This window comes from Zonotrichia albicollis, chromosome 6, assembly GCF_047830755.1.
Source record: "Zonotrichia albicollis isolate bZonAlb1 chromosome 6, bZonAlb1.hap1, whole genome shotgun sequence".
Lineage (NCBI taxonomy): Eukaryota > Metazoa > Chordata > Aves > Passeriformes > Passerellidae > Zonotrichia > Zonotrichia albicollis.
The window spans coordinates 29,410,578-29,426,210 of record NC_133824.1 but is presented as its reverse complement, the minus strand read 5'-3'; the positions used below and the strand labels follow the sequence as shown (position 1 = coordinate 29,426,210).

At 36.0% G+C, this 15,633-nt stretch overlaps 1 protein-coding gene across 3 annotated transcripts in view; it reads right to left on the bottom strand.

Moving 5' to 3' along the window:
- TTBK2 (tau tubulin kinase 2) overlaps positions 1-15,633 on the bottom strand; it is an 82,279-nt gene that overhangs the window by 60,194 nt on the left and 6,452 nt on the right. The window lies entirely within an intron of this gene.

Genomic DNA, 15,633 nt, shown 5'->3' with positions numbered 1-15,633 from the left:
AACTGTTTGTATAAGCCCTCTTATCCAAAGACAACGCTCTTTGAAAAGTATGTTTGCTTTAGGTTATTTCCATGGCTTTCAAAATAGCATAACTACAAGTGAACAATGCTTCTCTCCCTGAATTAACACACAAATGATATGCAAAATTGGTAAAATCATTCTGATTTAAATCAGCAGTATGGCCTTCCATGTGGCTAACTGCCAATCTTACTACTGGGACTAAAAGATGCTTTTTTAGTAAACATTCCACTGCTTGAACAACCTGGCTTTTTAAGACAAATGTTTGTTTGACACAACAGAAATTGGGGTTGTTTTCCATGGTTTTTTGATATTTCTTTTTCATGTTGTATTTATGCCTTTTTGCTTAAATTGGACATGATGACAGTTGAACCAACTCCAGATAAAAGAAACTCCTCTGAAGAAACATTAATCTGGATTGGCTGAGGATCTAAATTTACACCCAATGAGAGTGCATTATGTGCCTGTAAAGGAGTGTTCATTCAAAATACATAGCCTAAATTGATTTAATTCAAACAAATGAAGGGAAAACAAATTAAGATTGTGTATTGCGAGTAACAGCATCCATCCTGCAATTTAATCAGGTTCAACTAAACCAATTCAAATTCTACTGGTGATAGTAAATTCTCCCCTGCAGATAAGGTCAAAATTCTAAAAAAACTAGAGCCATTTATGTGAACCCCTTAACATTACTAACCACAGACCACACTCACTGTCTTTTCTAACAGAATTATCATAACCCACTCAGGAACAAAGATGAAACAGAAACTCACTAATGAAGGGGAAAAGATCTACTTCCAAAATTACATACTTAAAGCACATACAGCGGCTTTTCCCCTTCTCCCCACTTTAACTCAAATGTTTGCTTTCCTTTCTACCACCTGTCAGTTACATCAAAGCATGGGTTGGTCTTGAAAAATTGTTCACTTCTATACTGGAATTCCAAGAAGGTTTATTTTTTTCCTGATACTTGCTTAAAACAAGTAATGGTGAAACTATTCATCTCACCAGAGCAAAATCTAAAATTGCAAGTAAGATTTTTGCTGAAGCTTTCAAACATGAACAAAATTCATCACCTGTAGGAAAAGTGCTTTATTAAATCAAAGATATGACAATTCAGAGTTTTTTGTTAATTCTGCTATCAGCCTTGATTCCTGATTTGATACTTATTTTCTTTTTTTAATACATTTAAATTTACAATTTATAGTCACAACTCTGACAAGTATTTCTGGCAGCTGTGCATTTGTGAATTCTTGAGCAGACTGAGAGAGCGTCAGCAACTGGCCCAGAATGCAAAGGTCCAACGCATACACTCAAAGAACCACCCTGTATTTTAAGAATTGCCGTAGAAGTACTCTATTGCTGTATGTAATATCTGCATGGCCAGGGTTACAAAATCTTCATTTGCATACAATTCCTCAATCCTATTCTAATACACTAATTCCTTGTTAAATCTCTTTCATCCTAGATCATTACAAAGCAACCATATCTATTCTATATCATCAAAACCAGGTATTCAAAGCCATAAAACACCAGGATCCATTGAACTGTCCTGCATGGGAGGCCAAAGTTCTCTCATGAGCCCCTGAAGACAAGGTGCTAAGCTCCTCCTGAAGCTTAATAATCAACTGCAAGCATTACAAACATGTTGATGTCAAATTGAAGAATCCTATTTTTTTCAAGACTTAAGTAAAGCAGAAGAAGGATTCAGTGACAAATTTCAAGGCCAGAAGGCTTGAACTTGGCCCAAACCTTTTCCTGATCAGGCCACTTCATAGCTTCAACCCGTTTCAGTGAATTAGCACACACTAATATGTAAGACTCCAAATGTTCTTCACTGCTAACACGTTCCAGTATGTTTCTTTCCTCACAATAAACATAACTTGCTTTGTTTCAAGGTTTAATGCATTTAATTTTAACTTTTTACCACAGGTTACAGTTTTGGTAACCAAATTCCATTTCCAGTAATTTCACTTCATTTAAACACCTAAAAATACTTTTTTAACTTCCTGTAAATTAATACATTTAGTTTTAAGCCTTCCTTCACAGCCATGGGTCTTTTATATGGTCCTCCTTCAAAACACCCCTCTCCTTGCTCCACATTTTTCTTGTGGTGTGGACAACAACATTGAGTTAGACATCCACACTGAATTAGACTCTATCATACCAATTCCTAATATGGAGAAAAGTTTTTCTTATTACTTCTTTGTGGTAGAAGTCTTATTTCCCTAATTTAAGTCTGAAAATGCTTTATACTTTTGCTAAACCACAACACTATCAGACACTTATACATTTATACAGTTATACCCTATAACACTTAAATACCTCCATCCTTACACTCAGGCATATTCTTGTAGCAAGAATATGGTTTTTGAAGACCTTATTCACAATCTAACCCAGGCAGAGTTTCATTGCTCTGATGTGGTCTCTAATGGTCTTAAAACTATAATCTGCAAATCTGTTAATTATTTATGTACTGCAGTGGATAAATATCTTTATATTCCTTACCTAGTAACAGATAACATGTATTCTAGTAGGTGCAATTTAGACTACAATCACCTTCCCCAAATTTATACAGAAGAAAAGGACATTACTAGAGATGACTACATTTAAAGGACTTTTGGACAGATATAAATATGCATTCTTTGGAGGTGGTTCTCAGGTCTAGATTGAAACTGAAATTTCTCTGAATTTGAAAGGATTTGAATTCAGACTGACTGGCCCATTCCAAATTTCACAGATGAATTAAAGACTCATATAAGTAAATACCGTTGCATCTGTATTACTGAGATACATTGTTTTCGGCACAGCTCTTTACCAGGCTATAATACTGTTAACAATTTAAGAAAGCTGCAGCATGTTCTGTATTCTACTGAAGCAGATGAATAATTAATGACACACAGTTAAGGGGCAAGCTTTCCCTTACTCATTCAGCAGATGAATCCTTTAGCAGTGCAGTTTTTTAGGTGGCAGTAAGGCTATTTTCAGCAAAACAAACATGTCTTTACAATTCTCCTAAAAAAGTAACAGTCACTCTAATTGCAATAGATATAATTAAATTCTGTATTCATGAACTCATCAGTTTGTCACTTCAGAGACACTTTTCAAGATAACACAACTACAATGAAAGACAATTAGCCCTCGGTCAAATTTATTTCCAGGTGAGAGGTCATGGAGTAACTAGTGCAAGAGAATGAGGATAGACTGTTCCATAACATAAGCCTTTGCTGGGAAATGATTGCAGTATAAAACAAGAACAGGAAAAGGAGCATTAGAGCTAATATCCAGAATGCTGTACAGACATCCATTATTTAAAACCTTTCTATTCACTTTAACTGATTTTAACTACACATTAGCCTTGTAAAAGATGAATTTACCCCATCCAAGTACACTAAGAGATTATATGGTATTTGAAAATAACAGTGCAAAAGTTCCAGTAAAAAGGGCAATCCTTGAAAGTATTTGTGTATATGTCTATAATTCCCTTAGAGAGAGCCTAAACTGAAGCCAACCTCTGCTTACCAGCCTTTATGGATGCTTAAATTCAGACCTAAGGCTGAAAAAGTAGCACAGACAATTTTGGCCTAATGTAGATACTGTAAGTTCCAGGACAAAGCAAGGGAGCACAGAAGATTACTTCTGTTCCATAGAAAGGAACATATGTCGTGTTGACTCCACTATGGAATAGTATTGACCTTTTGCTATTAGGAACTCCCTGAGCATACTAGGAGCCCTACCTGCCTGTCTTCAACTCATTCAAAAAATTAGTAAACCAACTGAAATCTGCCTAAGATGGTTTCCATTTCTGTATTTTCTATTTTTAAGCAGAACTTGAAGAACAGAGAACATTTTAAAAGGCCAGAATAAAGAGAAAATCAGGGCAGGAAATGTTCAAAGGTCCTAATTTCACCACATTTACAGCAAAGCCCACTGTCTTAGAAAGGCTAAGAATATGTTCAAATTGTTAATTCCAGGGATAGAAATTATTTAAAGGCATCTATTTGAACATCCAAACTAGAAAGCCATCCTACACTTAAACCTGAATATTTTCTAAATACATCCATTAAAAGCTGGTGTTTTGAAAAATCATCATTCATCACATCAATGAGAAAATTGAATTTAAAATCTTGACTTAAATTTCCAACTGTACTGGTTGTGAAGAAAATCTTTTTAAAAATTCAACAAGAACCAATGTAATTTTAGGTTTTCCTTTCTCAAATGCTTGGTGCCAAAAATACTCATCACCATTTGCAGATTCCAGGTGTGAAAAGCTCCCAACTGCCTTGTGTGCTATTGCCAAAGAGTCTGTATTTCCTTCTGGCAACTTCTGCAGTTGCTATTACAAAGGTGGTGAAATTTTCTCAGTTGGAAGATGGAGTTAAAAATATAACATTTAGTTTCCAGTTTTATTTTAAAAATATATATGTTTCAAGCTACCACGCAATTTTCAGTTTGCAAGAGAATTCAGTACCAAAATATTATGAAAACCCAAGTAAGGCAATGTTTATCAAAGGAGTGTATTATCTCTCACTAAACCAACTAATTCATGTAGCAAAACCATACAAGTTTTAGGCTCACAAAACCCTCTTCAAGTCCAAAATAGAATTTACAACTTGAAAATTAAATTGAACTTAAAAGCATTTGCATTGAAGTAAACTTTAGTGTTTCTTGATCAGACCAACTAAAACAAGGGTACTCTATATCTTGCCGTAGAGAAAGGAAAGCATCTGCATGCATATGACAGGAGGAGATTATATGGTTGTGACACCTATCAGAGAAGCAGAATGTAATTTATCACCTTTAGAAAAACAGAAAAATTCAGTCAGGGAGAGTTAGAATGAGTTATATATCAAAAACTCTATTTAATCCATGACATTTTTACCATGACATTTTTCAGATGCTTGAGTTAATTTCCTAATTTGATTTGTCTCACTAGAGCACAAAGGCTTATGTCAGAAAAAGAGAAAGAATAGAAGTTAGCTGTAGGGAACAGGGAAAGGCTGGACAACTGTGTTGCTTTCAACTGAAACCAGTTGTTGAACTTCAGCCTCAGGTGCAAAGCCTTTAGTACTACTGTGGGAACCTAACCCTTGGGAAAGTGAAATTCACTTTCAATTTTTTCCCACAACTCCGAGTGAGTTCCAAATCAAAAAAGCAGATTGTGAAACCTCATTAATTACTCAAAAATTAATTTTAAAACCCTAAAAGTGTCACTTGTTAAAAAAAAAAAAAAAACACCTGTATTTCTCAATCTTGGATTCACAAAGACTGTTGTGGTATTGACAAATACCACCTAAATACAAACCTAAATAGAACTAGAACCATGGACTTTTGCAATAAAAATTTGTTTTACTTGTCAAGCCTTCTTCAAAGAAACTTGAAAATTCTGTTCTGCAATTACCTTAATTATACAAGGTTTTACAATAATAATTTTTTAAGATCCTAAGAAAATTTTCATTGTAGGAAAGTGGTAGTGAAGTGTGGTTTTGAACAAAGACAGCTTGAAGTCAAACAGTTAAGATATTTTAAACAGTGGCACAGCATTATAACAAACTAATTATAGTCTGGATTTACCAGCAAAATTAAAATCTTTGCTTCCAGTTTTTTGAAATGTCAGAATACTAAGTCATCCTTTTAGGATAAACTCAGAATATTAATAGTTCACCATTTATATTCCAAGGAATAACAGAAATTGATCTTTTAAGATGCTCCAAACTATTGACCTTTTGACTAGTACTATGTATTATTTCATAAATCCATTTTCTGAGAAAAGAAAAATATAAATGCCCAGCACGTGCATACAACACACAACTAGAGGAGACAAGAAGGCAAGCAATCCACTGCTCTGAGGAACTTCTGCCAAAGCCTATGAAACTCTTCAGAGTAGATGCACAGCAATTTACAGAGAAGAGCTGCTGCTAAGGACTGTGTGAGAATGATGCAAGGGAATACATACAGCTAAATGCTTAATCCCAACAACTAAAGTTCAGGGCAAACTCTAATTATAAATGGAAATAACATTTCACTTTTTGGAAAATACAAGAAAATTGGCAGAGAAACTTTGATGAGACATTCAGATAGACAGCATGTGAATAGCAAAATGTTGTCTGCACTGACACATTCAAGTGATCAAGAGGGCTGCCAGTGGCACAGAAGCAGCACAGCTGGCAGCCACATGACTGCTCTCACAGCATTGTGCTCAGCCTGCAGCACCAGCCACGAAATGACCTGGACTCATGAACAAAACCTGAGCATTCTCTTGATATATCAGTGTATAAAGCACATCACAAAGACATGGTGAGTGAAGCCTGACAGCTTGCTAAGCAGAACAGGAAAAAGTACAGAGGAAAAGATCTTTTTTCAGTCTGTAATGTCTGATCTCTTAGCATCCTTAACTTTAGGGCACATAACTAAATCTGCTGCAGCATTGTGATAAAGAGAAGACACAGGCTGTGAGTAGATAGGTGTGCCATCTCCTTAAATACAGCTCTTAAATAAAGCTCTGCTTTTTGCTAATGTGTGAAATGAGGACAGCAACTACTACACCAAGCAGGATGACTCCAAAGGAGCCTAGCTGACAGGATGAACATGAGGGAGTCCACACAGTGCAGGGTATCTACCAAACTCTGACAGGACTCCTCAGTGACGGGAACACACAGCCATCCTGCCACACAACACAGCAATCCCTGACAGAGTTAAGGAGGGAAGACACAGCATCACGTTACAGTTTATGCAGTAACACCTCAGTTGTTCAAGGAGCATTGTACTTTTCAGCAGCAGATCAAGAGCACTAAAAAAGTCAGGCACAAAGATGAAAAACCACAGTGACACTCTTGCCAAGACCAATTCAACACTGCTGACAACACCCCTAGCACCAGAGAGTAAGACACAGCCACATAAGTGGGTCCTTATGCACTGCCAAATGACAGGAGAGGTGGGAAATAGCTTGGTGTCTGGCTCTGGTGAAGGAAGGAGGCACTAAGGCAGGTGAATAAACATATGATATACTGCCAGCAGAGCAGCACAAGTTACTGCTTTATCTTCAGTTTGGCATGGCTGTAGAGAGAGGTTCTGTACAGTGCCAGGAAGCCTCTCTTGTTCACAGAATATTCCACAATCATCACATGGGCTCAGGCAACATCAAATCTACAAGTACAATACACAACAACAAAGGAGATGGCTGTATCTCATCTAAGACTGCCTAACCAGTTTGTCCCTAAAAAATATTGGTGCTGGAAACTACAAAGGTACAGGAGCTTCAGTCAGCAATGTGGCTTGGTCAGAGTATGCACTTGTTTCATAGCTGCAGTTGAAGGTGGCTTCAAGCAACAGTGACTGAAACTTGAGCTCCTAATCCAAGGTCCTTCAAGGTTTGAAATGGAAGACATGTATTAAAGAACCAAAATGGAACTTTGGCAAAGGTATTTAAAGTTGGGACAAATCCAAAAATATCAACTTAATTTGCAGCAGAAAAAAAATTAGGTCAGACAGGAGAAAAGCAGATAGCATGGACAGCTAATCAGAAGAGGAGACCAGCTGCATCAGACCAAAGATCCACCTAGTCCAATCTTCTGTCCCTGACTATTGCCAGCAGCTGATGGCTAGGAAAAAATACAAAGACACACAAAGCATGTGATTACCCTTGCCAGAATATTTTCTGGGGATATGGCAAGCTGGGACACAAAACACAAAGTGCCAAGGATGGTATTTAACTTCTTTTGTCTCCAAGTTCATCAAAACTTTTCTGAACCATGAAAACTTTACCACTCTTAACGCTCATAAAGCAAATTGTAACCTAACTCCATGCTGTGGGAAGCACATCTTTGTTTCCAGTTTGCCTTTTGCTGGTTACATTTGAGATTCATTAACACTTGTACAGGAAGGCAGTGTATGGTTGCTCCCTGTTCACCTTTCAGTCCTACACAAGGAATGCACCCCTACCATATGCCCCCTCATTCACTGATTTTGATCATCACCTGTGTGTTTTTCCCAGTTCTACTACATCCCCTCTGAGATCCAGAGAAAAGCATTGTTAGTAAGCACTAACCTATTATTTTCACAGAACCTGCAAAACCACATTCAAAAGAATGAAGTTCACCACTGAACATTTTAAAATTATTTATCCTATGACAACTGCTTTATGATTATTTTCATTCATCATTACCTCAGAGTAGCAAGGTCTTTCTCCAGTTCTCCATCTTCCTTTTTGCTAATTTTAATACCCTTGTATCACCAGACTATGTAATTTCAGTATTTGCATCGTGTCGAGATCATCTGTAAATATACAGTACAGTACAGAGAGCTACCCTTTTTAGGCTGATGAGTTATCATTTATTATGATCAATATTTTCACTCAAGTTCCATTAAAAAATATTTTTGCACAAAGTGTTCACATATAGAAAACCTGACTCACCATCTTCCATCTGGATCATTAACAGCTCTGCTTTCAGATTTGGAATGGATTCCTTGGGTACCTAAACACAATGCTCCCTCAAAATAAGGAGACGGACAGGATGGGGCCTTGAACAACCTGGCAACCATGGCAGGGGCTGGATCTAGATGATCATTAAAGTTCCAATCCAAACTATTAAAGGGACAATTGAGACAAACTTCTGGGTGACTCCATGGTACTGTATGACCAGGAGATAAAAAGGCAAATGAGGTTCTATGTGTGTACATATAAAATTATGTGTATCAGAAAAATAATAACTGTTATTATTAAACACATGAACAAATCTTAACTGTTCACTAAACACATGAGAAACTATTAGCAATCAAGAATAAGATCTTGTTATTATGATATAAGAAATACTGTAAGTAAATATTCAGAAAAAAATATGGCAACTCAATGCTAAATAGCAGTCCAAAAAAAATCAAATCTTAGGAATTCAGACAAAGCAGACGACAACATGAAGATTGTGTGTACATCCATGATTCACTAATATATTGAGTATTGTATACAATAGCTCTTCCTATCTAAAAAAAAAAAAAAAAAAAGGAAAGAAAAAAGAAAATAGAACAAGATAATCAGGGCTACAAACTAGTTTCCACACAAAGTAATGACTTACAATTTTTTTCAAAGGATGATGGGAAGTAGAGAGAGGTACTTGACAGAGGTCTACAAAATTATTAGGGAGATACAGAGTTTAGTTAGGAATCAGCTATTTATGATGTCATTTAATAAAGGAAGAAAAAACCAAAACAAAATAGGTCAGCAGGAGCCAGACTCAGAGAAAACTAATCTGTGAAACTTCTTGCAAAAGGATACTGTGAATACTAAAAGTTTACAATGGTTCAAGCGAACAACAGTCAACTACATGAAAAAGAAAACTACTGTAGGTTACCAAAAATACATATTAAATATATTTAGTGCAGGAAATCCCTTACTAAAAAACAGAAAAGAACTAGAGGGAAGTATAATTTATATTATCTGTGGTCTTGAACTTTTCCTTAGGCATCCATGTATGACTACTGCTGAATACACATCTACTCTACTCTAGAATTTTACATTCATACATTATGTTTGGGAAGATGGAGAAAGGACAGAGAAATTATTCTCCCTGTACAACATATATTTAAATTATTGGAACTGATGAGATGCAACTCAAAATATTGTGCATAATTTTCTGTCAGTTACTTGAAAGAAGCTTCCACCCTAAAAGTGTTGACTAGCTAGCTGTTACGGGAGTGGCATCATAAAGCAAAACAATTCAACTCAAGTAAACTCTTCTTCTCTGGCACTTATGTGAAGTCATTTTGAAAAAAATATATTATAAACACTCAGGAACTCCAAATATCATTTGTTCTATCACTTCAACTTCTATTTTACACATGTTCTCCCTTCCACTTTGTGTTGGGTTTTGTGCTGTCTCAGTGTTTCCATACAGATTTTCTTCCCTCTGCCTCACTTCAGAAAATACTTGGAAATGCCTCTAATCTTTATACTCAAATAATTTGATAGCTTGAATGCAGAGAACTAATTTATTAATACGCATTTCCTAATCTCAAGACTATCTCTACCTTAATAAAGTTGGTGCAGATATCCAGGGTCAAATTTTGGACAATGAAATTTCACAGAATACATTTTAAATCACTGACAGTCAGATACAGCAATGTTACAGTTTGAATAGAAAGTAAACTTTAATGTAAAAACTGATTGTTACTTCTGGCAGTTGCAAAATATAGGACAGTAATTTTTATATAGGTGACAGGACAAAAATTTTAGACTGCTAAATGCCTGAGCTTCAAGAGAAACAAACATATTAAAAACCACAACAAATGTGATTTTTGTATCTACTTTGTTACTTCAAGGAACTCTCAGTACTTAACTTTACCAAAAAAAAAAAAAAAAATTAAATCTCTTATGAGTAGTCATAAACAATTGCTGTAAAAGAACTGCAAAGACTTATGACTCTCTTTCCACAAATAAGTTACTATGTAAAACTGATGAAAAAAAGGACAAAAAATTCAAAAATCTTGTTGCCACTTGATACAATATTCACATCTCTTAATATACTTTTCACTTTTCTAAATGGTTTTGGTTGGATATTCCTCAACATTTAACTAAATTCTAGTATTTTCTACCTTTCCCATAGAAAACACATTACAGGCAAATCCTGACTCCATCCAATACCATGGAAGCTTGCTTTGTTTTGGATTAAGGCATTTTTTCCCTCATTTCCTTCAGCACATATACACCTATTTATGACATGGCACTACTTGCATACAAGAAAGAAGTCTACAAAGATTTCTACATTGTTTGCTAGAGAAGTGATCACACACTGTTAGTGACATAGAACTTCCTTCCCCAAGGAGACCAGGCTTTTACCACATCATGAAATATTTAAAACCATACAAGACCCTACAGCATGCAGCAAAAAACAGGGCACAAGTATGCTTTTTAATCCATTTGTTGGTCACTATCAGTTGTCAAGGCTGATAAAAGGACAATCTGTTCCTGGACATTTTGTTGAGCTGGTAGCTGGTGATGGGAACAAGAGAAGAGATTCAAGTTTCAAGTGCATTTTCAGAAGTTTTATTTAAGTGTTGATGGCTGCACTATTGAATTGCAAAAGTGACTTTAATTTGCTTCCATCCAACAGCTTTGCTTCAGTCTGGCAGCTAGTAAATAAGATTTCAATAACCACTAACAATTGTTCAGTAATAATTTTAAAGCTGAAAATGTAAAAAAAAAAGCACAGGAGAGGCTTACATTTACTTCTAAGAGAAAAAGCACTCATGGATAGAGCAATAGTCACATTCTCAAAATATTAAACTACTTCAATCAACTAGCTAGAGATTTCTTTCTTTGTGTGTGTGTGAACTTAAATTGCCATGCATATGGTGATGCTTAAGAAATTAGGCATATTAATCAAAACATGCAATGGATTTAAAAAAAAAATCATGGAAATTACTTCCCATCACCATGTTTAGACTATAACATACAAATCACACACATGAAGCCTAAATAAATAAACAAATCCTCTGGGTTTGCCTTTAATACATCAACAGCTGCCTCCTTCAGGTTCTGTTACATTTCAGGTCCAACACTCTGCTCTAGCCTTTGCCTTCACACTACACAGAACAGCAGCCATGTCACGAAATCCCAGCTCTTGCCTGAGAGCCAAGCAGCACAGCAGAAGGGCATCCAAACCTCTCACCAGAAAGGGCCTGAGGAAAAGGAATTAAACGGGAAAAGGGGAGAGAAGGAGGATGGTGCTACATGTTCTAACTAACACCTTCATGCTTCTCTCACATTTCTTGTTTCTACTTCCTCATAATTGCTGAGGCAGCCATCAAAGAGCTTCTTCTCTGTTCAAGATTCCCAGGTATAACTACATCAAAGCAAAAATTAGTTCAGGGAATCAGAAACATAGATTTTATATAATACTGCTAACATACTTTTTTATAAAGAATATGACACAACACACTTTTAGATACATATCTATATATATACATTACATGCATGTGTGTTTTTATGATATACACATATATGCTTATATTATTCACATATTTATTCCATGCACACTGCTATATTTTTTACAGAAATACAGAACTTTGGAACTGTATAAATGAGGATTCATGTCTTCAACCATAACTACTTATAAAAAATGGCAGAAAATTTGGCAATGCAGCTACATATAGATTCAAATGAATATACCCTAACACTTACCAAATGGGTATGATATTTTAAAAAGTGAATTACTAAAGTAATGGGAGAGGGGTATGTTTAATAACAATAATTTAAACCAGTGCTATCACTGATCATCTTTACAATATTAAAAAAAAAAAAAAAAAAAAAAAAAAAGTGGTCCAGACAAAAAGGCAGAACTTTGTGGGTCATGGAGGAAAAACTTAAACTAATATCTGTAATAATAGTGAAGTTGTTTATAGATGTTTAGTGCTACTTTCCAGATTCATCTTTGGAGGCTGCTCTATAGGATTCTCTTGAGGCACTGGGTGAAAGTTGTTAAGCTACAGACAGAATAATGTTTTTTGCCTTTTATACACTGTCTGGAAATTCACCATAATGCACAGTGAATGCTAATGCACTTATAAAAGTGCCTTGCTTGTGGGTGGTATAGGTGCATTTCGTATAATTTGGACAGCAAAGAATCTGGTCCCAATGATGAATTTATCATGACTGGAGATGTTAAAAAGCCAGCAGCTGTGGCTCAGGGAAATCTTTCACAGTAGAGTTTTTTTCTGATATAAGCAGCAAAGGCATCCAGGCTATCTGTGCAAGTCCCAGGACGCAGCGATAGAAGACGGGACACTCCCGTCAGCGGCAGCCCCCTCAGTATCGGAGCCATCAGGGCGGCTCAGCACCCTGGCCAGCTCCGGCCGGGCAGAGAGCGCGGCCAGGACGGGCGGCGCCCCGAGCCCCGCCGCTGCCTTCCAGTGCACCACAGATATTAGTGAGATGCTGCCAGGTCAGACAGAACGTTCAGAAGGACGCATTTGAATAACTTGTACCTTAATAGGAATTTTCAAGGAGATCTCTGATTTAAAGGTTCCTGAAACACAGAACACGCCAAAAGATAACTGATATTAAAGTTTGGAAAGGATAAATTAAACTTTGGTAACTATGGGCCACTAGCTCAACATCAATTCCAGACAAATAAGGGGACTTTACTAATAAAGAACTAAAGGAAGGCACTATAGCTATGGCCATTTAATTAAGTTCCCCGTCCTATCAAACTAACTTTTTACTATGGCATTACAGGTTTGGTCTGTAAGGGTAATAGTTATTATGGAACTTCTACTTCTGTAAGACATCTAAGTTCACATCACACTGTAGTGTCTTTCTGCCAGAAAATCAACAGATCATACACAAAATAATAGGTCCCAAAATATAAGTGAACTGAACAAATACCTCTCTAATTACTCCCACAGGAATCAATTTCCTACTTAACACTGAAACATTTTTTACTCAGGAAAAAATCATGAAGTTTGTAGCTGATACTGAGATCAGGAAGTGATAAAGGACAAATGGCATCAAGAGGTTGCACAGACAGCAATCAAACTACACTTAGATAAAACTTAGATAATTTACAGCTTAGATAAAACAAGATTTTATCCATCAAGGACCAAGGAATAAATGGAAACATCACCTAACACAAAGGAGTAATCCATTATTGCTGATATATGTATTTGTTGGATTACTAAAGTTATGAAAATTATGGATGAATAGGCAAATAAATACTAAGAGAGATCATAATACCTCTCTATCCTCATTGTAGGATTGCTGCTACAATATTATATCCCATTCTGGTGTTCAGAATTATGAAGCTCAGTTCCTTCAGATTATCTAATAGAAATTGCTTTAGTCAAGGAAATTCCAAAAGATCTTAATTCTGACACACAAATCATACAAGTTAAAAGTCAAATCTTTAGATTCCTTAAATGCATACAAATATCTCCAATATCTTCAGCTTTCATTCATTAATAAAAATACTCTACTAATAGAATATCTCATTAACTCTTTCAATGGATTCCTCATTACTGACAATTCTTAAAAGACAGCACAATGATTTTCTACACTATATACTCTTATTCAACTACTACTAGCACACAATTCAGAGAAGCCCTAGGGAAGCTGGTTTTACGCATAAAGTTAGCCTCAACAATCACAACAATTCCTTTGGTCTTCACACGGTCAGACTGAGTAAAGTGATGAGGCTTTTGTCTTTGGAAGTTAATTTTACAAGCATATTTCATTACGAAAATACAATTATCCTAAGCATATTTCATTTGCTGGGACTGTCTTAAGTTCAGAAAAAACATTCCAGGAATCAGTTGAAAAAATAAAACATGGCAGAACGATGAGGCACGAAAATCCATAAGTTTATATATTACAAACATGGGCTTCAAGAGGCTCCCAAAAATTACAGGAACTTCCTACACATCAGAAGAGTGCAAGATCAGATTTTAACTATCTTCCAAACAAATGTACAATTATTCCTAAAAACAAAAGAGCAAAGTTTCTCAGAAACCTTTACAGACTTTCAGTTTATCCCTTACTTAAATAATAAATAGTACTGAGTAGCAGTGTTACATGTTTTAGGAAATATGGGCTATATGTAAATAAAGACATGAAATTCCAAATCCCTCCAAATTAAAGCCAGGCTACAAAAATAATCCTGATTGTATTGTTGACCTATAACCTGCCATATTTGTATATTTTAAATGTTTGAACACTTGATCTATAGAAATAATTTGTCTAACACTGGAAATTTTACTTCAGATTGACTGAGAGGAGATTTAACTTTGTAGACATGGAAACAGTTACACATGACATCATTATGGCAAAGTGTAATAACCCTACACTGATACCAGTATTCTACACGTTATTGAGTTTACATAAAGGAAATACAGTTCTATGGTGGTTTTTTAAACACCAACAGTCATTACATTTGCTTGAAGTATATTAAGCTTTAAACTGTGGTGAGATACTTCTGCATTTTAAAATTATTATTTAAACAACAACTAATTTCAACTCTATAAGAGCATAATGTAGACACACAATCATATGGCAAGCAGGGTTATGAGATTTCTGCTGAGGAAGAGGACACATTCAATGATATGGGTGAAATCTGTGTACAGTCGGTGGTTTTTTTTGTAATACCAGAAGATAGAATAGAAATAACACAGTTAAGAGTAGTAATAACTACATTCTTATTTATTAAGATCAAGATTGAGTTTTTTATGTGTTTCAGAGTAAGAAATATAAAAGCACTTCATAATATGCCAACACCTGTGGGATCTCAGCATCTCAGTCCTGAGGTGCCGAGCCACCGAGACCACCCTTGGGGGGCTCGGGAGTCCTGGAATGTTGCCAGAAGTGTCTGGTGGCTGGACTTTGACCCTACACAGGAGACGACACTTGTATGAGGATAGGAGGACTTCACCGGGGTGAATGGTGAAGGGATTAGTTAATTAGAGGGTGAGACACAGGGTTTAGGATTTATGTACAGGGGGGTTTAGAGAAGTAAGATGGAGGAATTGGGGCGTGTCCTGTCCTTCTTCTTCTTCTCCTCCATCTTCTATGGTGATGGTGGCACTTTTGGATTGGCCATTACTAAAAGTGCACCGGGCAATAAGAATAAATGGTAT